Genomic DNA, 26,798 nt, shown 5'->3' with positions numbered 1-26,798 from the left:
AACTATCAATTAGTGCACCCATGACTCATGTATAATGAAAACCACAATCTAACAAAGCCATTTACCAGAAGATTTTGCATGCAGTGTTCATGCATACAAAAATAATTAGGCTAAGGACCATATGGTAGGTTAAAAGAAACAGTTCCAATTAAAACATTACATAAGGTATCAAATATAATACAAATAGATAGTATTTGTCTCACTCTACAGGGTGGCCTGTAAGTCCCTACCCATCCATACATCTTATGTATCCAGTATATCTCTGTGCTGTCACTCATTCTCGCTGCATAATATTATGTGAAACCATGTTCTGTGACACATTTTCAAGTGTAAATGAGCTTACATCAGCCATATATTCTCTGAAAAAATACAAAAATTTATAATACATGCGTAATTGAATATAACATAATAACATATGGATGGGTAGGGACTTACGGGCCACCCTGTATATAGAAAATGTATTCATGAGGTATACATAGTACTTCATGTAACAGCTATTTAAAACATTCTACAAAGGCATCAAAGTCATGCTCATGTAATTGAACATGTGTCCACTCATCCTATTGTCTATATAATAATAATCACAAAGAAATTAGAAGCTTTATCCTATCAATTCTCCCAGATAATCTTATAAGCTTTCATAAGATCACTTCTTACTCTTCTTTACTCAGCATTTCCTGCATGCAACCTAAAATCTTGTTTTCCTTATGATTAACTAACATATATTGTCTAGAAGACCTTAGGAACACCAACAATTATGCCTCAATCTTACTTACTTGATTTTTACAATGTCTTAAATGCAATATGAGGTCCAGAAATTTATTAACTTCACCTTATTTTAGTTCTTTTATCCTCTGTTCTCTTACACTCCTAGGTATGTTTTAGTATTGTATATAGAATCCAGGTTAACTGGGTTACAACTAAAATATTCCTGGTTGACCAAGTATGATAATGACTGAAAATGTCTGATGACCATTGCTGTCAGTGAACAAAGGTAATGAGGTGACCTTATTCACTGGACAAAGAATGTAAGTTGAAATTCTTGATATGAGCCTACTTTCTTTGTTCACACTTTTACTAAATGATCAAAAAGAAAGATGCACTACTTTGAAGAGCTAAATATTTAGCATTACAGATATCAATCTTGAAGTAAAGAGGACTGGAAGGTTAAACACCAACCATCTTGTAGAAGAGGAACATTGTATTGTTTGAAATGGTAAGTGAGCTGCATCAGCTATTCCAATTTATCAGTAAAATAATGAATTTTAGTAGTCTGTTCTCTTTATTATACTTTTAAAATTAAACAATAAGTTATCCTGTTGTAAACACTCACAAACTCCTGTATTTTGTTTTTTCTTTACTTCATTTTTTTTTACCTAGTGTTTTCCTTACATCATTACAATATGTACCTGATTTCCATGTTTGTTTGTTTTTTTCTCTTCATCATTTAGTACTGAAACTTATGTTAGTGAACTTTCTATTTGTCTTTCCTACAAGAAAACATCTCTTAAATAGCAATTTCTATAACTTTTAAGAAATAAAAAATTCATCCAATGTTTTAGGTAAAAATAAAATATCTTCTATTTCTAAACTATTTGGTTCAGAGACATCTCAAGAAATATTTCTAAAAACAGAGGGTTAAAGTCAGAAGCAATGAATTTGCCATTACAGGCAAGTGCTTAAAATCAGACTCGATCATTTATAATATGTAAGACTCATTTAAGTCATACTGTAGATTTGCAGCTATATATACTACATAATAGTAAATGTTGGTCTGTTCTTTTACATTCTTAACCCTGCATTAGAATTTCACCCTGTATAAAACAGCTGCTCAAATAGGTACAGTAATCTGAAATTACACAAAGTCCATTATTTCAATGGCATTTACTGTATATGTATACTAAGAACAATACATCTCTTTGGTAACCTGCTGCTGATATTACCAGCAAGTGGCAACAAGTTAATCCCAATCACATTATGTCAGGGCTTACAGAATGTCATCAAGACTGCATAGATTTCTTTGAAGACCTGACTGACAATTGCCATATTTTATATCCAAGAAGCTGCTGTGGTAGTGACATTTTCCATTATTAAGCTACAAGGTAGGTATCTGGAGGTTTTAAATAAAGCTGCTGATAAACCTAGCAATTTTTATTAGAACTCATAATCAAGTGTTCTTCATAAACACAATATAGGAGAACTAAAATTAATTTAGTACATCACTTCTTAGCTTGCAGCCTGAGCAAATATAATTATTGTCAGAAAACAACAAAATTATAAACCCTGTCATTTTGAAAATCCTTCAAAGGTAATGAGCACACTATGTTTTGTAACTTACAAGAGGGTAAAATTGTAGATAATGGAAAAGTAATTAAAAGTTTTAATGACATTATAAAATCTAAAAATTATCAAATGTTTATACCCTAGTATTTTAGTAGTATTAAAAGGATAAACAAATTCTTGCTTTTATGACCTTGATGTTATGCACATAAAACACTTTTACAGGGGCATAAAACTGGCAGTGTTGAGTTCCTTTAGATTTTTTTGAGTAAAACTTTCTGAAGACAGTGATTGTATAGACTTATGAAAAGTTAACAAATGTTTGAAAACATCTTGATATTACTATTTTGACTACAATTTTCATGATAACAAAACACTGCATTTACATCTCAAAAGGTCCAAAATCAAATTCTATGACTACATGATGCACTAAACTCATACCTCACTGAATAACAAAATATACAACATGATTACTCCAGTTATGTTTTACCAGATAAGGAAGATCATCAACACCTAAAGGCTATAATTACCTTTCTTCAGGAAATGAAATTCACAACATAATCACCAAATCAATGTAGTTAAACCCCACTATGTAATAAAGCATGTATCACAACTACTCAAAAAACGTAGCTGATTATAACCAGAAAAAAAAATACATACCAGCACTGTTTGTACACTAAGTCCTGTCTAATCAGATAAAACATTGTACAGTGGCCAGCTGTGGTTTTGTGCAGAGAAAACCCATACAATGGCTCTCTGTGGAGAGCATATGTCAGCTTCCACTTGATAAATCCACTACTGCTGCTACATAGCACATGAACACATTAGCAAATTTTTTATATGTATGGAATTTTTCCATTGTCTTGTGACTCCTAAAAATAACCCTCAGGGCTGACAATGAAAACATAAGGATATGAGCTACCTCAGATATAATTTTTTTTCACCTTTAAGAGATTGTAGATTGACCAAATGTTATTATTTTACCTGAATAATAAATATAAAAAGGTTCAGTCATAAAAGTGACATATTCTGATAAAATATAATAACTTTTAAATAGTTGTGTGAAACAAAATGAAGAAAAATTGCAAATATACTTTGAGAATGTAATGTAACAAGCTAGAAACATAAAATCCCTCTGAATGCATTAATTAATATAAAAACTACATGTACTTTGGACTTCAAAGGTTTATTATATGCATTAATGATCTAATGATTTCATTCATAAATAATTTCAACCAGACAATATGGTGAATGGATGGTGGATAATATTCTGTACACATTAGACAGAATGTGTTTGTTCTGTTATAGCAAAGCAGCATCAGGCCATCTACTGTGTCCACCAAGGGGAATCAAAGCCCTGATTTTAGCAATGTAAATTCAAACACTAACCTCTTTCCTACTAGGGAACAGACAATGAACACTTGTATAACAGTTGTTATGGAGTGAATACCTTTTCTAAGTTAGCATTCACAAACTTCATATTATAAAAACTGTTGTTATAACAAACTACTTACATCAATTGTATTCCAACCACTACTGTAGTTGTTGTATGCCAGTGAGCCTTATAAGCTATTAAATGCAATGGTAGCCCACATCAAGATCTTATATCAAGGTTAAAATAGCCTTCTTATTTACAAATTATAAACTTCTCTAAAAAAAAGATTCCTAATTCTTTTAGCTTGTTTCACCACAGTCAAATACATTAGACTACTGAAGGTTTTTCAATGTGTGTAAATATTCATACTTAAATAATTTTAAACCTTTACACCACCATTATTTTCCAATGGGATTCCAAACATATTTATACATGGTGTCTTTGTTGTTAAAATTTGCAATAATTTTATCAAGATACAAATAATAGTTGATACTATGGAATAAGAACCAGAATCTCATTTGATTAAGTAAGTGGTTCAAAAGTTGTATGAAGTTCAAAGTTAGAAAATTGAAAACAGATATTTAATTTCAAAGAGAATGGCTGATATTTACCTGTAAGTATTTTGCAGTAAAAACAATATTTCATGGTTAAGAAGGCTCCAATACATACAAAGATACATTAACAAATCCACCATCATATCATATTATTTACAGTTGGCGGCCCGGGATGGCCAGGTGGGTTAAAGCATGCGACTTGTTATCTGAGGGTCTCGGAAGAGCAACGACTTAACACTACCTATTGCCAACCCTAGGTTAGTCTTTTACCAAACATGCTTGACCTTTCAGCCGTGGAGACGTTATAATGGTTCAGTCTATCCAACTGTACGTTGGTAAAAGAGTAGTTCAAGAGTTGGCATTGGATGGTGATGACTAGCAACCTTCCCTCTAGTCTTAAATTAGGGACAACTAGCGCAGGTAGCCCTCGAGTAGCTTTGCGCGAAATTCAAAAAACAAAACAACAATTTACAGTAGGAAAATAATTAAATGTATAAAAACAATTACCTTTTAAAATTATGCAAGAGTGTACACGTTATCTTATATACTTATAGATAACTCAAATTGTAAAAATATTATGCTAAAAATATTTTTAAAATTGTTTTACAAACTGCGAAAGTTTATGTATATATACATATATGGCCCGACATGGCCAAGCGTGTTAAGGTGTTCGACTCGGAACCGATGGTCGCGGGTTCGAATCCCGGTCACACCAAACACGCTCGCCCACCCAGCCATGGGGCTTTATAATGTTACAGTCAATCACACTATTCGTTGGTAAAGGAGTAGCAGTCTCCATATAAGGCAAACACCGAGGTGGATATTCAGGTCTCAGAGGAAATCATATAAATGTAGAACCTTCCAGGAGTACAAGAGAAGCAAAATAACAAAATAATGTACTTTTAAGTCTATCCACCTAACAAAACATATTTTGTTGTGTTACTTTTCGCGTAATGTTTCTGATACAAAGAAACGAAGACAACATGTAGTATTCAGTATTCATTTTCCTTTATTGAGTCATTTGTACTTCGTGGATTATTTCTGAATTTGAAGTTTCACCCCACCTTATCACCAGACAAAAGAAATATTTTCTAATACCTGTAATTACTTTGAGAGTCCCCGTCACATTAAACATGCTCGCCCTTTAACCGTGGGAAGGTTATAATGTGACGGTCAATCCCATTATTCGTTGGTAAAATATTAGCCCAAAAGTTGGCGCTGGGTGGTGATGACTAGCTGCCTTCCCTCTAGTCTTAAACTGCTAAATTAGGAATGTCTAGCGCAGATAGCCCTCGAGCAGTTTTGCACGAAATTCAAAACAAACAAACAAATATATACATATATAAAGTATAATCAGTACATGTGTATTTTATCAAATCAACACTGAAATGGTGAAAATGTTTTATAATAAATTTGTATAAAATACGCAAATATTTGAGATTTAAGTAATAATCTTTTATTGTGAAAATTATATGTATTTTATCCAAAACGTCACAAGCATAAGCAAAATAAGTAACTGAACAGTTTAAGAACTTTTTTCATCTTCATTAATATCAGACCCTTTGGCTTCCTATTAATGGCCAGTGATCCCAAAAGAATGTATATATATGTGTGTGTGTGTGTGAAATTGAATGCTTCGAATGAACATCCTTAATGAGTTGTGTTATATGCCACAACAGCAGTTTCTTTGGTACTACATTGTCAATCAAAGACTATAGCTTTAAGAACTAATATTTTATTCTTAATCTGCTAAATGTATTATTTCTATTGCTAATATTCTTAAGGTTACGTTTTAGGACTTAATTGACACCTAATGAAATACAATTTAGATTTTAGAAAGGTGCTCATACTGATGTCCAAGCCTCAAATGGTACAGCGGTTTGTTTGCAGGCTCACACCACTAAAACCAGGGTTTCGAAGCCCATGGTAGGCAGAGCACAGATAGCCCATTGTGCAGCTTTGTGCTTAATTCTGAACGAACGAACAAACAAACTGATATCCAACGAATTTTCACTGAATTTGAAAAGTTTATTACAAAACTATACTGCTTTGAAAATGTAAGTCTTTCTATTCGAAATTTTGAGTAACTTACAAGTTATTGTATCACAAAACATTATGAACTCAAATAATAAATGAGCCATTTATCCCAATCTCATATACACTTTGAAGTACTTTAATTTATAGTTTGTAATTGCAATAATAAACTCACAACTACCGCTACTACCAGCTTTGATCAACATCCGACGTAGAATTTTAGCTTTACACATTTCGTGGGCATTGGGCATGAGCGCCAGTTTTAGTACTAATGCAATATTAAACATTACAGATTAAAATCACATTAATTACTCACCTTAGGATCTGGAGACAACTATTGTGATATCATCCAAGTCCTATTTGTCACCTTTTAACCTCATAATACTGCTAGAATTACAAAATATTCCATTCTACTAACAATGACAAGAATATAAGCATACGTAAGCTTTTTAATATTCTTAATATGACGAGAATTTTCTTGCAGATTCGCTTGGCACTTTTTTGAATTGTAGAGGTCGCTCGATAACACATGTAGCTTACTACGCAGGTCACTGACAATTTGCAAGCAAAATATTGCATTCAATACGTTGGGGTTAAAGATATGATGCAGTAAAATGTTTATATATTTATTTATGTGAAGTGATGCCCCCAAGGAAAACCAAACGAATCAGGAAAGAAAATTTACAAGAAGAAAAAAGTGAAACATATTTAAATTTTATTGTCGTGTACAAGGACATTGTAAATATTAACCAGTGCAATATTTGTACTTGTAAAAATGTACTGTAACTTGAATTTATCGTAGCTGCTAAGCCTAATGCTGGTCTGTGAGGGTTAATACGAAAACGAGTTAGTTAACCACATAATTAATAATTGTTCATTCTCATTACAAGTAGTGTCTGCCGAATTATGCAAGTAGATTTGGACAACATTTTAAAATGAAATTATTGGTATATAACTTATAAGTAGGGACTACATAAATTGTAAATTTACAATTTTAGACTTTAAAGGCAATGGTGAAAACGTGCTTTGAATTGTGGCTCTATTGTAATCAGAAAAAGGTATTTCTAGTGGTTGAGTGAGTCCTACAGGTTATTATGGTTTTATTCTTACTGTCACTTGTACACGTGAAGCAACTAGTAAAGCTTCAAGAGCACTTAACAGGGCAAGTACTTCTCTTTATAACTTAATTGTATTAATGACTCTTTATGTGCAAGTTTTAAACTATGAAAACTAGTTTTATAATATTAAATAGTTTTTCATTAAAACAAATTCAGATACAAGACCAAAAACAGCATGGGTAGATAATTGCACTTTGCAGTCACTTCGGATCTTTAGTTAATTGGTTGATACCTTTACCAAAACCTGATTGGCCAAAATACAGATAACTGTTGCACACTTTGTGAAAATTTGATCTACAGCTGGCCACAAAACAGATGTCAACATGCTACAACATTCAGTGATTATGTGCTGATCCTGTATTGATAAAGTAACATTGATACAGGAAAAGAAGAAAGTGACTTGTAAGTTCAAAGTGACAGTGTAGATGTAATGGTTCAGACTTAGAGGTCAAAATTGCATAAAAAACAGGTGTGAAAGAACTGCAAGGTAATTTAAAAGTATGAAGAAAGAGAAAATAAAGGACTGATTCATCTATTCCACTGGAGAGTGATGAAGACGAAATGTCTAGCAGAACTTCTGAGGATCCCATGGAGTTTGTGACACTGAATGAATGATGCAGATAATCCAAAAATTGAAGTGTAAAAGCAAGACGTTGTGGTATTTCAACATGGCACAGGAGCAATGCCGATTCAATTTGGTATTGAATGCACAACAACATTAAACTTTCCAAATCAAGAAGCTCTATGAAAAGCATCAAGTTTCAGTGCTCTTGAAAAGAACAGTTGATTGCTTGCATTCTCCATGGCAGGATTAAGGATTCTTTGTACTACATTACTTCCAGGAGATCCAGATGATCTTATGAACATGACTGGAAATACAATTAAATCTGATGATACAAAACTATTCTCATATGCCAATAATGTGCAACAAGTTTTGCCAGAAAAAGTTATACTTGCACTGATATTCTAGTCAATGATGTTTAAAGAAATGAAAGATAGATTGAAGAACAAACTTTGAAATAGCTAGATGAGAATTATCCCACTGATGTGAAGGTCATGGCCTTTGTACCTACTCTGAAAACAAAAAGCAAGAATGAGAACAAATAGTTAATAACATAACATACACATCTTCCAAGTTTACTACTGTGTACTATGGGAGTCAAAAACTTGCAATAGCATTACTAAATCTGCATATTTTTTTCATAAAACTTTGTAGGAGATTTTTGTTCAACCAGAAAACTCTAAAAGTGAGTTTTAGCTCATTCTAGAATGATGTTATTTATTAAGGATAGCCATTCAGCACAAATCCTGGGTGTCTGGCCTGTGGAAGCAGTGTTAAAAATTTGCAAACAGTCTAAAAAAAGTTGATTTATTTATATCAACCATTTGTAATTTTAATGTATTTGAACAGAAACTAAAATAAATGGTTATCTGTGTTGATGGTGGCACTATTTTTCTCTCACTTTGACTATCTGAATTAGATTTACATTGCTTAGCTTTAGGCCAGACCATAAAATAACTTGTTGCAAAATTCATGGTTAAATTTCAAAATTTCTTAATCAGAATGAGAATTGATACATGAGTTAGTTTCATGCAAAGTAATCAATTAATTTTATGAAAATAATCAACTTGTGTGTCCAATTATTACCATCTTCAATATTCAGTAATCAAAAATTAATCTTTTTAGAGGCAGTTCACGTCTTGCACAGAAAGCTGTCTTTTTTATGTCTGCCTTAGAAATTTCCATGCTACTTGTGAATTTCTGCTGATTGTGTGAGTGACTAATTTCCTCACACAGGTTGTGTAGTAATGATGGATTACAGTCATGTTGACTAATTGTTTTTCAAATTACATTGTGATGCTTCTTGTTTGGTGATATTGTTTTGTCTGGTGCACATGAGATGGTGTGTCAGGTAAAGATGAGACTGTTTCTTGTTTCTGTTTTTTTATAGTATTCTTTGGCTAGTGTATCAAATCTGATTTTGAAATAACCAAATACTTTGTTGAGGTCAGAAAATGACTGATTTGGGGTATATTCAGTGGTGATGCACACCAACACACACACATCCTAAATAGATCAGATGAATTTAAGTTGGGTCTGGTAAAGGCAAATTCTGGGTGTTATTTACTTCATTTTACTGCTTTAATATCATGCTGAAAAGGTGTGGTCAGTTCTTATAAACTTATGAGAAGACAGTGCATTAGCATTCAAAATATTAGTCAAACAAGGTATCCAAGGCTACCTTAACTTTTACCAGTGTTTGAAACTGCAGAATTTTCTGTTGACCTTTTAACATGTCTTTAACACTTTGTAATTTCATAATTATCATCAACATTGTCTGTAGAAAAGTATGAAGAAAAACAGTATGAAAGGCTGTGTAAAATAATACTTCCATATAGTTATCTTATAAGTACCACATTAATGTCAAATTCATAAAGTGTAATTTTCATCTTAACAGCTGTCACATTTTCTTTATTTTTAATGAACATTTATTACATAATATGTTTTGAATATTTTAAAACTCTAATTATCTTTGTAATGCATAATTTGTTTACTTAATCAGTGAAATAGTATGCCATGTTTATTAAAGTTATTGATACAAAGGTTCAAACAAATTGTTGGTAATATAAGAGTAATCACACTCTACTCACATTACCTTAGGTAGATCAACAAGTAGGAAGAAAAAGAAGGAAATTGAGGACCTGAACTTGACATTAAAATCTGTAACAACACAGAAAGATGAGAAAGGTAAAATACTACTCTTTATATTAAGAAATAGGTTTTTTCTGTCACCTTTCCTTGCTTGTGGAGAATGAAGTTAATGTTAGATAACACTGCACAACAAAGTTTTTGCTTCTTGAACACTGTTGGGTGTTCCTTATAGATTTTTGGCTGCTGATCATGAAAATCACATCCACATTTGCCCATTACGTACAGTTTCATTGAAATCTTCAGTTTTGCTACAATGGGAAAACAATATCAGGGCAACTGGAATTTGTCAATGCTTGCTGACTACTGTTGAACACTGGAACGTGATGCACTGGACATTGAATACAAACAAAAATCAGGAGCAAAACACTTTTAATTATGTTGAACTTAATAGTGTATTAGAAACATAAACACAATTAAATAAGTTATTGCCAGTAAACAGTTAACTGTCTATTTCTCAAAGTTTCTACTGATGAAGCAAAACCAAAACTATATTTGTGCATACCCACCAGATACCTGCCACAATCAGCAAAACCTTTTCAGGAAGCAAAAAATTTCAAAAAAATTGTTGTGCAGTATAATTTTTGTATGGAGTGTAAAGGTTTATTATTTTAATTTTACCTAATACAAATGCTAGATTAGACAAGCTTTCCCATAAGTTATTTCTATGTAATTTGATAGAGAGTGTGAGCAAGAAATTCTGAAATTTGTATATTCCCATTGTTGTATGACTTTCCAGTAACATAACAAGTACGTGATATGTATCTTAGGACAACTGGTGATACCAAAACAAAATTGAGAACAATGTTTTGACCTTCTTAGGTCATCTCCAGATTAACAAAGAAGGAGTTTGCAACAGTTGTCCTGAAATACATTTTTACTTCAAGTTGGTTTCTCGTCATCACGAAATACGTGATATATTGTTAATCACTTAACCTCTCCCTACATGTTGATATGGCATGTTTTGTAAACATATAAATACAAAGATTTTTTTCTTTTTTTCCAGTGTTGCTTTTGCTTGTTTTGAAGTGGTGTAAAATGAGCAGGAGAATATGTCAATGTGAGGTTTAATAGTACTAAAAAAACATAGGATTTTATAGTTAACTGAAGACTTTAAGAATTACTACATAAAATGTTATTAATACAGATTATCTTTGGATACATCAATGATCTGGCTGTCTAAGTTGGTGATAAAGGATTTTAAGATATTATTTTTTAGAAATAGCAAATAACATAAGTTGAATCTTTCAAACTGAGTTATTCAAGAAAAAGTTAAAATACTTTCCAGAATTATTATGGTTTTTATACCTTATGTATTATATAGAAACTGAAATACATCATGATGTATTCTACCATATTAATATTGCTCTTGACATGTAGTCTTAAATGTGTTTAAAGATGGAACCTCTTTGCTTTCTACTTTTAGAGATACATTTCCTGACATAAGTGAGGATTTTTTAGCATTAGTCATATATAAATAATTTCTAAAGTGTGGAACATCAGGTTTACAATTTCACCCATTTAAAGTTCTAAATATTTATTTTTCATTATTTTTTTAAGGTCTGGCACTAAAATTGTACTAATGTATAACTTGTAATTATAAATATTTATTCTTTATCAGTGAGAGTTAAATATTTTCTTTTGGAGTGGTTGGAAAGAAATACAGTTTTATTCCATATGAGTTCTGCAGTTATAACACTTAGCAGAGACATAAATCAGGTAGATAATTGTGACTAACCAACAATAATTGGCTTTATAAGTACAATGACATTATTTACGTAGCTAAAACTCATTCAAAACAAAAGGCATAAGCTATTATATTACTGTAACTTTATTGAATGTTATTTTTATACATTTTAAAAATGCATGTTGGTACATTTTATCTGTTTTTATAACTTTAAAAATTAAAACAACTTATGTAACAAGTGTGTGGTACAAGTATTGTGTACATATTAACTGAAAGCATGAATTATTATACTGTACATAACTATCTTTAATATTAAATGAGTTTTCATAATTTTGTGTGTTTTTCAATAGTTAGGTCACTGATATTCTTAGGGTGAATCAAAACAAGTGATAAAAGTCTGCTTAATGTAAATCACATACCACAGCATTGAAGTGTTTTATCTTGTTACTCTCAACAAGGCTACAGTTCAGTTATATTCATCTCTTGCAGAAAGGTGATATAACTATTTTAATTTCAGGAACTGATCCTAAATCTGTACTGTATGTTTTTTATAAGTAAGAACAGTGTAAGAAAGGTGACAAATGCAAGTTTTCCCACGATGATGTTGAAAATAAGAGTGAAAAGAAGAGTATTTATGTAGACTTGAGAGATGAAGGTAATGTAGTTTATTTTTTTATCTATGTATCTATTATCTACTAAAAACGTAAAGTATAAAGGTTTTTTAAATCAACTGTATGGTTTTCTGTGTTTGCATTATTAGTGTTAGACTACTGAAGCATTTTAAGAGTTTAAATGGCAATCTTCAGTTGTACCTTTTAGAAAATTAATGTAGATAAATCTAATTCTGTTAAGGGTTTATATCTTTCATTTCAAATATAAAAAGTTTAAATTCTATATTTTTTGGTCAAGATGAATTTTTATCTAATAAATAATTTGGATTTCAATCAATTATTGCATACTGCACTTGATAAACCAGAATAAACATATGATATCATAGAAGAATATTCCTGCAGCTTTCAAATAGTCAAAAATATTTTCAGAAGTAAAACCACAACAACAAAAGAAACAAAATTCCTGTCTTTGGTATTTTTCCTCTTTTCCCTGAGTCTTACATTGAGATCATTTGTTCACATTTATGAGAGCTCTGGGTATCTAATATGTTGATAAACCAAATTACTGCTGCAGTAATATATGATCAGTGTATTGACTATAGAAATTCCCATTATAGCTGAACATGCTACTGGTAAGATTTCCAGGAATTTAGTTCAACGTTATATACAGACTTTAATTCTCAGGAAATTAGATTCATGGGTTTAGCCAGTGATTTCTTCTTCTTTTCAGTAAAACAATGTTTCTAAGTAAGAATGTAATCAATAAGAAGACATTTGGAGTCTGTTTTTCTTTGTTTTTAACACTTTTTATTTTAGCCTGTCATATTCCACACCATTTCAAGAGTTTTAGTTTTCCACTACTTTTCATGCTTCCAAGTTGTTTGTTTTGGGAGAGAATTGCTCTTCTCATACTTTTGTTTCTGTTGATACCAGTTCTACCAGGGGACCGGTACATGTTGATAAACTTTACCACACTTCAAATCTGGTTGATATACCTATGGTAGTTGTGACTCAGATGTCATTTGTGTGGCTTTACTCTTATTTACACATGGGAGAATTGAGTATTTCATGTCATTAATGTATGGATTTTGGTAAGTTAGATATTTATATGTCTTTATTCACCTAAGTTATTTTAAATGAATTGTAAATGAGATGTTGATTATTAATTGTGTTATTACTAGATACATTTAATCACTTTGCAAGTACATTAATCTTACATACTTTGTGGTCTCAACAGATTTCATGGCTTTGTTAGTTCATTATTAGTAATTTAACTAGGTATGTTTAGCCTAGATTATTTGTAAGTTACAATTATTACTACTAGTAACATATAATTATTTTATTTTTCAAAATTGTTAATCATGTGCTAAACCATTTTCCTTCATAATCCACAATTTAAAATTCTTCCCCACAGTGTCCACTTCATTGCCCTATATCATGTTTTCCATTTCAGGACTTTCCTGTTTGTTTGGACAAACCTCAATTCTTTTTTTTCACTCTATGATAATTTGTGCTCTTCTCTCTATGAATAACTAGATAATGTTTGCTTCTGCTCATTCACAGTCCATAGACCACACTCCACTGATTCTACAAGATACAATAGAGGGAGGATTCCTCATGACAGTGGGGGAAATCCATTCTTAACTCCTCTCAATAACCCATTCATTTGGGTAGTTTTCTTCTTTTCAACCTCATTTGGGCCCAGCCTTCTCCTTTTCAGGTTTGGAACAAGCAGTTCAAATGTTCTTCACCTCACATTTCTTGCAGTTTAATGTATTCTATCTTTGTGGGGATGTGAACTATGGATCAAACTTGTATGTATTCACTTTAGTGGGAACTGAGAGATCAGTGAAACTTCTCACCCATACACACTGCCTGCATCCATATAATAGTAACAACATTTACTAGTTCATGTCTTGCATTATGTATTGTATGTTGTAAAATGTTTTTCATTTTAAGTTTAATTTTCTTCATTAGTAAAACTTGTGATTTCTTTACTAATGTGATGTTAACGCATCTGCTTACAGAAGAACTGAGTCATTTAACCAATCAAAATAAGTGTTTGTAATAATTATTTTAGCAATTAATCAAAATTATGATTGAATCAGTTGTCATGTTAATAATAAACTAATTGAAATTAATGTTTCTAGTTATTCCAAATATCCAGATGATCAAAATATTTGTTAGGTACAAACTTACATAAGAGGCAGGTGTGGGGATGCTTTACGACTTCCATTTCCATTAAATTTACTATTCCTGTCATTGTTACTGCAAAGCTACAGAAGCTATCTATCACTGCACCAATTTTGAACCATTGACTGTCAGCTTTCTGGCTATTTTAATAATAAGGTGTAAATTTATTGTATTTTGATTTTTTTTTCAACACTGTGTAATGTTTCTACATTACAATTGTATCACTATTATTTAAGGTTGTATAAGCATAAGCAGATCTAGGGCAGGAACCCAAGTGGTCCAGTCATTCATATTTTTAGTAGTTAATAACTTTATTCTTCAGTTTTGTATAAGAGAATGCAGGTGAGGTGAATGGATCCATCGGGTAAACTTTATGCACATTTTTCAGAGATTAATAATAATATTGTTTAATATTATATTTAAATAGACATTAATTTAAGGTAGAGATCAAGGGAGTTGAAACCCCATCCCTTCTAGCTCTTCTTTTTTTTAAAGTAATACCTGTATCATTTAATGTTTTTATCTGTGGGGTCTTAACTCCTCCCTCCATTTCCCCCCATTCATTTAATTAGGAAAACAGTCAATAGTATTGAAAATAAATATTAGGTTTCAATATCTGTTTGATTGGTCTATTAATTACCTTTATTATTATTTATTTGAATTTACTTTATTTTGAATCTGTAACAGTCAGGTGTAGATTCAGCCATTAACTTATGAATACAATAATATGAACATCAACTGAATGTTTCCCTGGTAAATTATCAGGCCTTGGCTTTTTTCCAGAAATTAACAGTGTGCATGCATTCTAGACTTTATGGAGATTTGTTTTTAATAAAGTTAGCATTATTTTTCTGAATTTATAATGCACAGTGGAGGGATTTAGACATTTTCATTGTTGGTTGGTTAGCTTGGCATTTCATGGTGCAAAGCAACTAGGCTGTCTGCACCAGACATTTTGGTAATGAAGTTAGAAAAAATTACCTTTTTATCTAAATGGTAATAAAAAAACTTTATTTTAACCAAAATTTTGAAAAAAATTTATGGTTATTATTTCTTACATCATTTGTAGCCCTTATATTTATGACACTTGTAGCTCTTGTAACATATGCCTACTTTAAAATCTGTTTTTCATTGTTTGAAAGTTATAATGTCACAAGTGTTTTAGTACTGTTGATATCCAAAATAAGTAAAAATGCAAGTGACAAAAAAGAATTGAAAACAAACTGATGTTTGCAAACACTAAAATGTGAATAGAGGTGTAGACATGGTTTTCCTTTCAAAATATAATAATTTATTTCAATTAAAGTTTAAAATGTTTGTTTTTATTTTCCAATTGATCACATTAGTAGAAATAAAGATATAGATTTTAAATTGTTCATTACAACCTATATGAACTAATAATAATAGACTTTCTAATTAATTTTATCACTAATGACTTGTAACACAGGTATAAATAATAAAAACAATGAATGTGATGTACACTTATTAATTAAACCACTAGAAGTCTAATTGGACCCCCTCTTCATAAAAGAAAGAAAGAGAAACTATTCTTGCTATGACAACAATTGTTGAGAAAGTTTAAATGTACTTGGATATAGCACATAGACTATCATGTGTTGATAAAGTTAAAATATAGGTTGTTTTTTATAGCTTTGTAAAGTTTCTTTTGTTGTGAATTCTGAATGTATTTGTGTATAAAATTATATTTTAAAGCTAAAGAAATTTTATTCAAAGAGAAAATGTATGATAACTTTGCATAAGGTAAGTAAGCTTATACAGTTTAAAGATGGGTTGAACTGATAACAAATCTTATTAAAAGTTTAACATGATAATGAATGTATAGTGTTTGGAAAAAGTTTTGTCATCATCAGGAAAGATAGGCCTTGTGCAACACAACAACATGGTATCCAGCTAAAGTGAAGCCCTTTCAGATACCTTATGCAATGAAATACAGTGGAGTGCCGTTAAGATGCAGTATTTGGGGAGTCAACCTTGTTAACCACGGCTTAATAGGTCCGCGGATTAAACCTTTGTGACTGAAAAGCCGAAGTCGCCAACAGCTCAGAAACTGAAGTGATGTCTATTGGGTGTGTGGCTAATATTTATACAATTCCATAAAAATATTGGATTATCGAATTTAAAATAATACTTTAATTATTGATCACTTTTTTCACGGATTTACCGCGGATTAAGTTTAATGTATGGAGAGGTGTGATTCGGTAACAATGGCAGCCTCCATAAAGCTGGCATACAGGGCGGATAAGGTAGATTAACGGTCAATTTCTACTGTAATATATTCTATTTATTTCCCAAATTAAAGCAAATCCTTTTTAAATATCTCCTTGAAGTTATAAAGCCAGGATTAAATTTGTAAGCCACGTTTTTGCACTTTCTTAAATTAGCGGTGAGCCTGGATAATCCTCGCTCATATTCGTCATGTCAGTGTCAACGACAAGGAGAGTGTGAGAAACTTTAGAAAGCCAGGTAGTAGATTTAATACATCAAAAATTCTGGGACAAGACTTGCTACAGCGGCTTAAGCAATTTCGCGGTTTAATGGCGCTCCACTGTACCTTACAAAGCAGGAAGCTGAGGCAATGTTGGAAGCTGGAATTGTTAAGCCTTCAAATTTAGCCTACCATTTACCAGTTTTAGTCACAAAAATTAGAGATAGGTTAACTGTTTCTAAATAAATTTCCAAAAGCTGAATCTTGTGATGAAGTTCAACTCTGAAACTATGGACAACCTAGAAATTATAAGGTCAGGTTCTCTTCAAAGATCAACCTCAGTAAAGGTTATTGCCAAATCCTAATGAAGACAGGCTTTACAGAGAAGACAGCATTTTTAATACTAGATGGATTTACCAATTTCAGCAGGTGCCAAGTCAACTCTGCAGAAACATTCAACTGTATGATAAGGATGATGCTGTGCAACACCACCAATATCAAGCACTATGCAGATGCCATCCTGACACTGTGAAATGGGATAACAACAAAATGTTTTGTTACCAACTGGAATATAGAAAGTTTAATAACTAAAATATCAGAAAGCTCACAAATAAGTCTCTTTTTAATATTTATACATTATGAGTGTCAGTATCAGTTTTTTTAAATAGATGAATGTGTTTCATGGTAACCACAAGTTTCATCACATGTTAAGTATACCATCACTGAGATGTTTTGAGAGAACAAACCAAATGCATCACCTTTACAGTTACAAATTTATATATGATCTGTACATGTCTGACTGTCAAGTTTTAAATGACAAAATGTATTTTCTGTGTGTTTAATGCTTAAAACAACATTAAATAGAAATATTTTATAACTTATGTACTTTCCATCCAAGTGGTATTGTAAACAAGTTAGAAAATCTTGATTTTCTGTATTAGAACTTACTTTTTTTAGTGGGGGTTTCTTCTTAAAATGCTTAACAAGTTTACAATTTTGTAAATTAGTTCTGTTTAAGGATTTAAACATCTACAGTTTGTATTTATTACCACCAGTTAAGAGTACTTATGAAAGAAGCAAAAATTATGCAAAGGACAACATTAAATAATGTTCCTCTTCTTTTTTGTTACTAAATCCCTAATAATCTCATTAGATAAGAATTGTGTGCCCTACTTTGTGGAAAATAATTCCTTGAACTGATCAATTACACTCAACCCATTAGTACCACACCTTTTATAACCCATACAAGAAAAGCACATGCTTACTCCTTAATTTTTTTTCAACCACAACATTATTCTAACGTGATATCATTTTTAATTTTTTCTTTCACTCTGTTTTTTTTCCACTAATTTTTAAATTACCCTTAATTTCACATGACAGCTTTCATCTTTTTAACAGTTGCCATTTTTAGTTAAACAATTTATTTATCTTCATTATTTGAACAAAATAAACATTCTAGAACATTACTTAATAAATATTTACAATATCACAATATCTTGCAATTTCCTACCATATTCACTAAATAGTAAAATTGTACAATTTGATGACAGTATTTTATTTGGTGAACATATTAAAAAATATGTTTACAAACACTGCAACTTAATAAAATCATAATGTGTTTATTAAAAAGTAAAAACAGTAACTATAAACAGAGCAACAACCAAATAACTTTATTATGCTTTAAGCAATCTCAAGTTATGCAACCTCTTTGTTCATACAATATACATTTCAGTGTATAGGTATATTATTAAACCTGATGATGACAAAACTTTTTCCAAACACTATACATTCATTATCATGTTAAACTTTTAATAAGATTTGTTATCAATTCAACCCATCTTTAAACTGTATAAGCTTACTTACCTTATGTAAAGTTATCATATATTTTATCTTTGAATAAAACTAAAACTATAGCTTTAAAATATAATTTTATACACAAATACATTCAGAATTCACAACAAAGGGAACAGAAAAGATAAGTAATTAATATGATTTTAATCTGTAATTTTTTTGATATTGCATTAGTTTTAGAACTAGCGCTCACACCCACGAAATGTGTAAAGCTAAAATTCAATGTCGGATGCTGATCAAACTCAAAACTAGTAGTAGAGGTAGTTGTAAGTTAATTATTGCAAATACAATTTAAAGTTCTTCAAAGTGTGTATGAGACTGGGATAAATGGCTCATTTATTATCTGAGTTCACAATATTTTGTGACACAATAACTTGTAAGTTATTCAAAATTTCGAATATTTGTTGGACATCAGTTTGTTTGTTTTGAATTAAGCACAAAGCTGCACAATGGGCTATCTGTGCTCTGTCCACCAGGGGCATCGAAACCCAGATTTTAGTGGTGTGAGTCTGCAGACATACCGCTGTGCCATTAGGGGCTTGGACATCAGTATGAGCAATTTTCTAACATCTAAATTGAATTTTATTAGGTGTCAGTTAAGTCCTCAAATGTTACCTAAGAGTATTAATAATAGATGTAATACACTTAGCAGATTAAGTGAAAAAATATTAATTCTTAAAGCTTTTGTCTTTGATTGATAATATAGTATCAAAGAAACTGCTGTTGTGGCATATAATACAACTCATTTAGGACATTCATTTGAAGCATTCTTGGAAATTTCATACACACACATATATATTCTTGTGGGATCACTGGCCATTAACAGGGAGCCAAAGGGTCTAATATTACTGAAGATGAAAACATTTTTAAATTGTTCAGTTACTTATTTTGCTTATGCTTGTGATTTTTTGGATAAAATACAAATAATTTTCACAATAAAATGTTATTACGTAAATTTCAAATATTTGCACATTTTATAGAAATGTAATATAAAAACATTTTCACCATTTTAGTGCTAATTTGATAAAAAATACGTATATACTGACTATACTTCATATATGTATATATACAGTCATAAACTATAGCAGTTTATAAAATAATTTTTAAAAATATTTTAAGTGTAATATTTTTATCATTTGAGTTATCTATGATTACACAAGATAACATCTACACTCTTACATAATTTTGAAAGGTATTTTTTTGAACATTTAATTATTTTCCTATTGTAAATAATATGATTTGATGATGGATTTCTGATGAATCTTTGTAGGTAATGGAGCCTTTTTAACAATAAAATATTGTTTTCACTGCATAATGCTCCTGTCTTACTGGTAAATATCAGTTATTCTCTTTGAAATGAAACATCTGTTTTCAATTGCCTAACTTTAAACTTCATACAACTTTTGAACCACTTACTTAATCAAATAAAATTCTGGTTCTTATTCCATAGTATCAACTATTATTTGTATCTTAATAAAATTATTGCAAATATTGACAACAAAGGCACCATATATAAATATACTCTTTAAAAAAAGAAAGGCAAAAGGGATATTTTTGTTATTTTAAAGAGAAATATATGTAATAACGTTACAAGCTCAGAGTATGTGATGTTACACGTGTTAAGGCACTGATTGTCAGACCAAAATGACAATAAAAGTTGTGCACTTTGAAAACGGAGGAAAACATCGGATTTTCGCCAAAACGCATGCGTATCCAATAAATTTGTTTGAGAGATCTGCAAAAACGGCTCGTTTGGGTTGAGAAAATATTTTACATAGAAGAGCGAACAACGTTTCGACCTTCTTCGGTCATCGTCAGGTTCACAAAGAAAGAGGTAACTGACCGAAAGCTACCTGAGTGTCGGAATGTAGAGGGCGGTATTAGATGTTTGAATATATAATTTATTTATTTTATTATATTAATATAGCACCATCACAAGGCTATGGAATCGTCACCAACAACATGGATCAACTCGTGACCGTCCCACGATCTGGCAGACCTCGTGTGACCACGCCCGCACAGGATCACTACATCCGTTACGTCACCTTTGGGATAGGACCACCACTGCGACGTCTACTGCTTCAACAGTCCTTTTGCACATTCGAGGGAATCTTACGGACTTCGCCTTTGCAGACTTTGGATGTTCAGCAGTGACTGTGCAAAGTTTCACACATGTCACACAGAACTACCCGGAATAAACTTGTTAACAATATGTCTTATATTCTGCCTTTTGCGTTTCTTTTTTTGAAGACTATATGTTTTGAATCCCATTAGAAAATAATAGTGGTGTAAAGGTTTAAAATTATTTAAGTATGATTATTTACACACATTGAAAAACCTTCAGTAGTTTAATGTATTTGATTGAGGTGAAAAAAGCTAAAAGAATTAGGAATCGTGTTTTTAGAGAAATTTATAATTTGAAAACAAGAAGGCTATTTTAACCTTGATATAAGATTTTGATGTGGGCTACCATTGCATTTAATAGCTTATAAGGCTCACTGGCATACAACAACTACAGTAGTGGTTGGAATACAATTGATGTAAGTAGTTTGTTATAACAACAGTTTTTATGATATGAAGTTTGTGAATGCTAACTTAGAAAAGGTATTCACTCCATAACAACTGTTATACAAGTGTTCATTGTCTGTTCCCTAGTAGGACAGAGGTTAGTGTTTGAATTTATAATGTTAAAGTCAGGGTTTTGATTCCCTTGGTAGACACAGCAGATAGCCCGTTGTTGCTTTGCTATAACAAAACAAACACATTCTGTCTGATATGTCTAGAATATTATCTACCATCCACTCACCGTATTGTCTGACTGAAATTATATATGAATGAAATCATTAGATCATTAATGCATGTAATAAACCTTTGAAGTCCAAAGTACATGTAGTTTTTAAATTAATTAATGCATTCAGAGGGAGATTTTAAGTTTCTAACTTGTTATATTATATTCTTAAAGTTTATTTGTAATTTTTCTTTATTTTTTTCACACAACTATTTAAAAGTTATTATATTTTATTAGAATATCTCTCCTTTATGACTGAACCTTTTTACATTTATTATTCATGTAAAATAATAACATTTGGTCAATCTAGAATCTCGTAAAGCTGAAAAAATATATATCTGAGACAGCTCATATCATTATGTTTTCATCATCAACTTTGAGGGTTATTTTAGAGTCACAAGACGATGAAAAAATTCTGTACGTATAAAAAATTTGCTTATGTGTTCATGGGCTATGTAGCAGTGGTAGTGGATTTATCAAGTGGAAGCTGACGTATGCTCTCCATAGAGAGCCATTGTGTGGGTTTTCTGTACATTAAAACACAGCTGGCTACAGTACAATGTTTTATCACATTTTAACACTACTGGTATGTATTTTTTTTTCTGGTCATAATCAGCTATGTTTTTTGAGTGGTTGTGATACATGCTTTATTAAATAGTGGGGTTTAACTACATTGCTTTATTAGGTAATTATAGCCTTTAGGTGTTAATTATCATCCCTATCTGGTAAAACATAACAGAAGTGATCATGTTGTATATTTTGTTTTTTAGTGAGGTATGAGTTTAGTGCATTATGTAATCATAGTATTTGATTTTTGTCCTGTTGAGATGTTAATCCAGTGTTTTGGTATCATGAAAATTCTAGTCAAAAGTAATAATATCTAGATATTTTCAAACATTTGTTAACTTTTCATACAATCGTTGTCTTCAGTAATTTTTACTCGTGAAAAAATTTAAAGGAACTCAGCATTAACAGTTTTTATACCCCTATAAAAGTGTTTCTTGTGCATAACATCAGGGTCAGAAAAGCAAGAACTTGTTTATCCTTTTTAATAATACTAAAATATTAGTGTATAAACATTTGATCATTTTTTAGGTTTTGTAATGTCATTAAAACTTTTAATTACTTTTCCATTATTTACAATTTGTTACCCTCTTGTAAGTTACAAAAAACAATGTGCTCATTACCTTTGAAGGAGTTTCAAAATGACAGGGTTTATAATTTTGTTGTTTTCTGACAATAATTTTATAATAGCTCAGGCTGCAAGCTAAGAAGTGATGCATTAAATTAATCCTGATTCTCCTTTATTATGTTTATAAAGAATACTTGATTATGAGTTCTAATAAAAATTGCCAGGTTTATCAACAGCTTTACTTAAAACCTTTAGATACCTACCTTGTAGCTTAATATTGGAAAATGTCACTACTACAGCAGCTTCTTGGATATAAAATATGGAAATTATCAGTCAGGTTTTCAAAGAAATCTATGCAGTCTTGATGACATTCTGTAAACCCTGACATAATGTGATTGGGATTAACTTGTTGCTGCTTGCTGGTAATATCAGCAGCAGGTTACCACAGATATATTTTGTTCTTACCATACATATACAGTAAATGCCATTGAAATAATGTGCTTTATGTAATTTCAGATTACTGTTCCTATATAAGCAGCTGTTTTATGTGGGACGAAATTCTCCTGCAGGGTTAAGAACCGAAAAGAACAAACCAACATTTACTATTATAGAGTATATATAGCTGCAAATCTACAGTATGACTTAAATGAGTCTTACAAATCATAATGATCAAGTCTGATTGTAAGCACTTGTCTGTAATGGCAGATTCATTGCTCTTAACTTTAACCCTCTGTTCCTGGAAACATTTCTTGAGACGTCTCTGAACTAAGTAGTTTAGAAATAGTAGATATTTTATTTTAACTTAAAAATAATGAATGAATTTTTATTTCTTAAAAAATTATAGAAGTTGCTGTTTAAGAGATGTTTTCTTGTAGGAAAGACAAATAGAAAGTTCACTAACATAAGTTTCAGTATTAAATGATAAAGAGAAAAAACAAACAAACATGCAAATCAGGTACATATTGTAATGATGCTAGGAAAACACTAGGTAAAAAAAATCAATTAAAACAAACAAAATATAGGAGTTTAAGAGTGTTTACAAGAGAATAACTTATTGTTTAATTTTAAAAGTATAATAAAGAGAACAGACTACTAATATTCATCACTGGTACAACTCACTTACCATTTCAAACAATACAATGTTCCTTTCTACAAGATGGTTCGTGTTTAACCTTCCAGTCCTCTTTACCTCAAAACTAATATATGTAATGTTAAACATCTTTTTTCTTGATCATTTAATGGGAGTGTGTACAAAGAGAGCATACTCATATCAAGAATTTCAACTTACATTCTTAGTCCAGTGAATAATGTCACTCCATGACCTTTGTTCACTGACAGCATTGGTCATGGAACATTGGTCAGACTTGCGGGGGTCAATTATCTGTTATAGCCGTTCGATTACTACCTAAGGACAAGGCGCTGAGGTCATGGTAGCATTGCAAAACTGGATCAAGTAATAGACAATTTACCGACTTTGTTCGGTGAAGTACTAGTGTAATGTGCGTTCTGATTACTGATTTACAGCATATAATGTTCATTTCACAACGTTCACACAATGTTACATGACAACGTTGATTATTCGCTATGAAGTGACTGCATTTTGACGATTTCATAACAGCGTTATGGTATAACGTGACCAAATCACAACCAAATTGTGGCAACACATGACGTTGCAACTCTCATATATGGGACACTGGACATTACTTGGATAAGAGGGGAAAACATTTCATTCTGAAATTCATTCCTAATTATGTAACATCAATTTGGCGCCCCCACCCCCGACGCTGCGCCCGGGGACAGATGTACACCCTTGACCCCCCCCCCTTCCCTAGCTACGCCACTGGCGAACGTGTAATCTTTTTAAGCCAAAAATCATGAACGGTAGAACTTTCTATTTAAAACACCAATAAAAAGTATTTTAATTAGTAAAGAAAAATCCTACCAGGAATAATATATTTTTGTGTGATAATCCTCCATATGAAACAAGCATCTCAACGTTACTTGTTTCAGATTACCCTTAGTAACTACAAGTACTTCTCATTACTTTCGCCCGGCATGGCCATGTGGTTCAAGCACTCGACTTGTAATCCAAGGGTCGCGGGTTAAAATCCTCGTCGCACCAAACATGCTCGCTCTTTTAGAAGTGGGTGCGTTTTAACGTAACGGTCAATCCCACTATTCGTTGTTAAAAGAGTAACGCAAGAAATTAGCGGTAGGTTCTGATGATCAGCTGTCTTCCACCTACTCTTACATTACTAAATTAGGGACGACAAGCGCAGATAGCCCTCAAATAGCCTCAAGCGAAACAAAAACAAATATTGATTTGAATACTTGGATTTTGTATAATTATAGTATATATGTCGATGTGTTTCTTAGTGAATACCTGGATTTGGTATAATTATGTCGATGTGTTTCTTAGTGAATGCCTGGATTTGGTATGATTATAGTATTTATGTCGATGTGTTTCTCAGTGAATACCTGGATATGGTATGATTATAGTTAATATGTCGATGGATTTGCTATGATTATAGTATTTATGTCGATGTATTTCTTAGTGAATACCTGGATATGGTATGATTATAGTAAATATGTGGATGGATTTGGTACGATTATAGTATATATGTCGATGTGTTTCTTTGTGAATACCTGGATTTGGTATGATTATAGTATATATGTCGATGTGTTTCTCAGTTAATACCTGGATATGGTATGATTATAGTAAATATGTGGATGGATTTGGAATGATTATAGTATATATGTCGATGTGTTTCTTTGTGAATACCTGGATTTGGTATGATTATAGTATATATGTCGATGTGTTTCTCAGTTAATACCTGGATATGGTATGATTATAGTAAATATGTGGATGGATTTGGTATGATTATAGTATTTATGTCGATGTGTTTCTTAGTGAATACCTGGATTTGGTAGGATTATAGTATATATATGTCAATGTGTTTCTCAGTGAATACCTGGATATGGTATGATTATAGGAAATATGTGGATGGATTTGGAATGATTATAGTATATATGTCGATGTGTTTCTCAGTTAATATCTGGATATGGTATGATTATAATAAATATGTGGATGGATTTGGTATGATTATAATAAATATGTGGATGGATTTGGTATGATTATGGTATATATGTCGATGTGTTTGGTATGATTATAGTATATATGTCGATGTGTTTGGTATGATTATAGTATTTATGTCGATGTGTTTCTTAGTGAATACCTGGATTTGGTATGACTATAGTATAAATGTCGGTGTGTTTGGTATGATTATTGTATTTATGTCGATGTGTTTCTTAGTGAATACCTGGATTTGGTATGATTATGGTATTTATGTCGATGTGTTTCTTAGTGAATACCTGGATTTGGTATGATTATAGTATATGTGTCGATGTGTTTGGTATGATTATAGTATTTATGTTGATGTGTTTCTCAGTGAATACCTGGATATAATACGATTATACTATTTATGTCGATATTTTTCTAAGTAAATACCTGGATTTGGTATGATTATAGTATATATGTCGATGTGTTGGTATGATTATAGTATTTATGTCGATGTGTTTCTTAGTGAATACCTGGATTTGGTATGATTATAGTATATGTATCGTTGTGTTTGGTATGATTACAGTATTTATGTTGATGTGTTTCTCAGTGAATACCTGGATTTGGTATGATTATAGTATTTATGTCGATGTGTTTTTCAGTGAATACCTGGATATGGTACTATTATAGTAAATATGTGGATGGATTTGGTATGATTATAGTCTTGATGTCGATGTGTTTCTTAGAGAATAGCTGGATATGGTATGATTATAATATAGAGGTCAATGTGTTTCTTAGTAAATACCTGGATTTGGTATACATACAGTGTTTACGTCAATATGTTTCTTAGTGAAACAACATATAAAGTGTAAAAATATGCGAATTGAGGTTAGAACCGGTTTGATCCGTATGAAATCGGTTTGATAGGGTTTAAAAGAAGGATTCTTGTAATACAGTTAAA

The 26,798-nt window shown here is 31.4% G+C and overlaps 1 long non-coding RNA gene across 13 annotated transcripts; it reads left to right on the top strand.

Moving 5' to 3' along the window:
* The first annotated feature begins 720 nt into the window (after positions 1-720).
* Positions 721-23,008, top strand: LOC143243720 (uncharacterized). 13 transcript variants are annotated; one of them, XR_013024732.1, is made up of 5 exons: positions 738-1,216; positions 10,024-10,110; positions 12,276-12,413; positions 13,303-13,460; positions 17,435-17,619. It is a non-coding gene; the product is annotated as an uncharacterized LOC143243720 (long non-coding RNA). The 13 variants fall into 13 exon arrangements; XR_013024729.1 differs by lacking the exon at positions 17,435-17,619 and adding an exon at positions 20,787-23,008 and having other exon boundaries at positions 898-1,216; positions 10,028-10,110; XR_013024725.1 differs by lacking the exon at positions 17,435-17,619 and adding an exon at positions 20,787-23,008 and having other exon boundaries at positions 898-1,216.
* Positions 23,009-26,798: the final 3,790 nt, after the last annotated feature.

Source organism: Tachypleus tridentatus, unplaced genomic scaffold (genome assembly GCF_004210375.1).
Source record: "Tachypleus tridentatus isolate NWPU-2018 unplaced genomic scaffold, ASM421037v1 tig00036977_pilon, whole genome shotgun sequence".
In the NCBI taxonomy this organism is placed as follows: Eukaryota; Metazoa; Arthropoda; class Merostomata; order Xiphosura; family Limulidae; genus Tachypleus; species Tachypleus tridentatus.
This window is presented reverse-complemented; position numbering and strand designations above follow the sequence as displayed.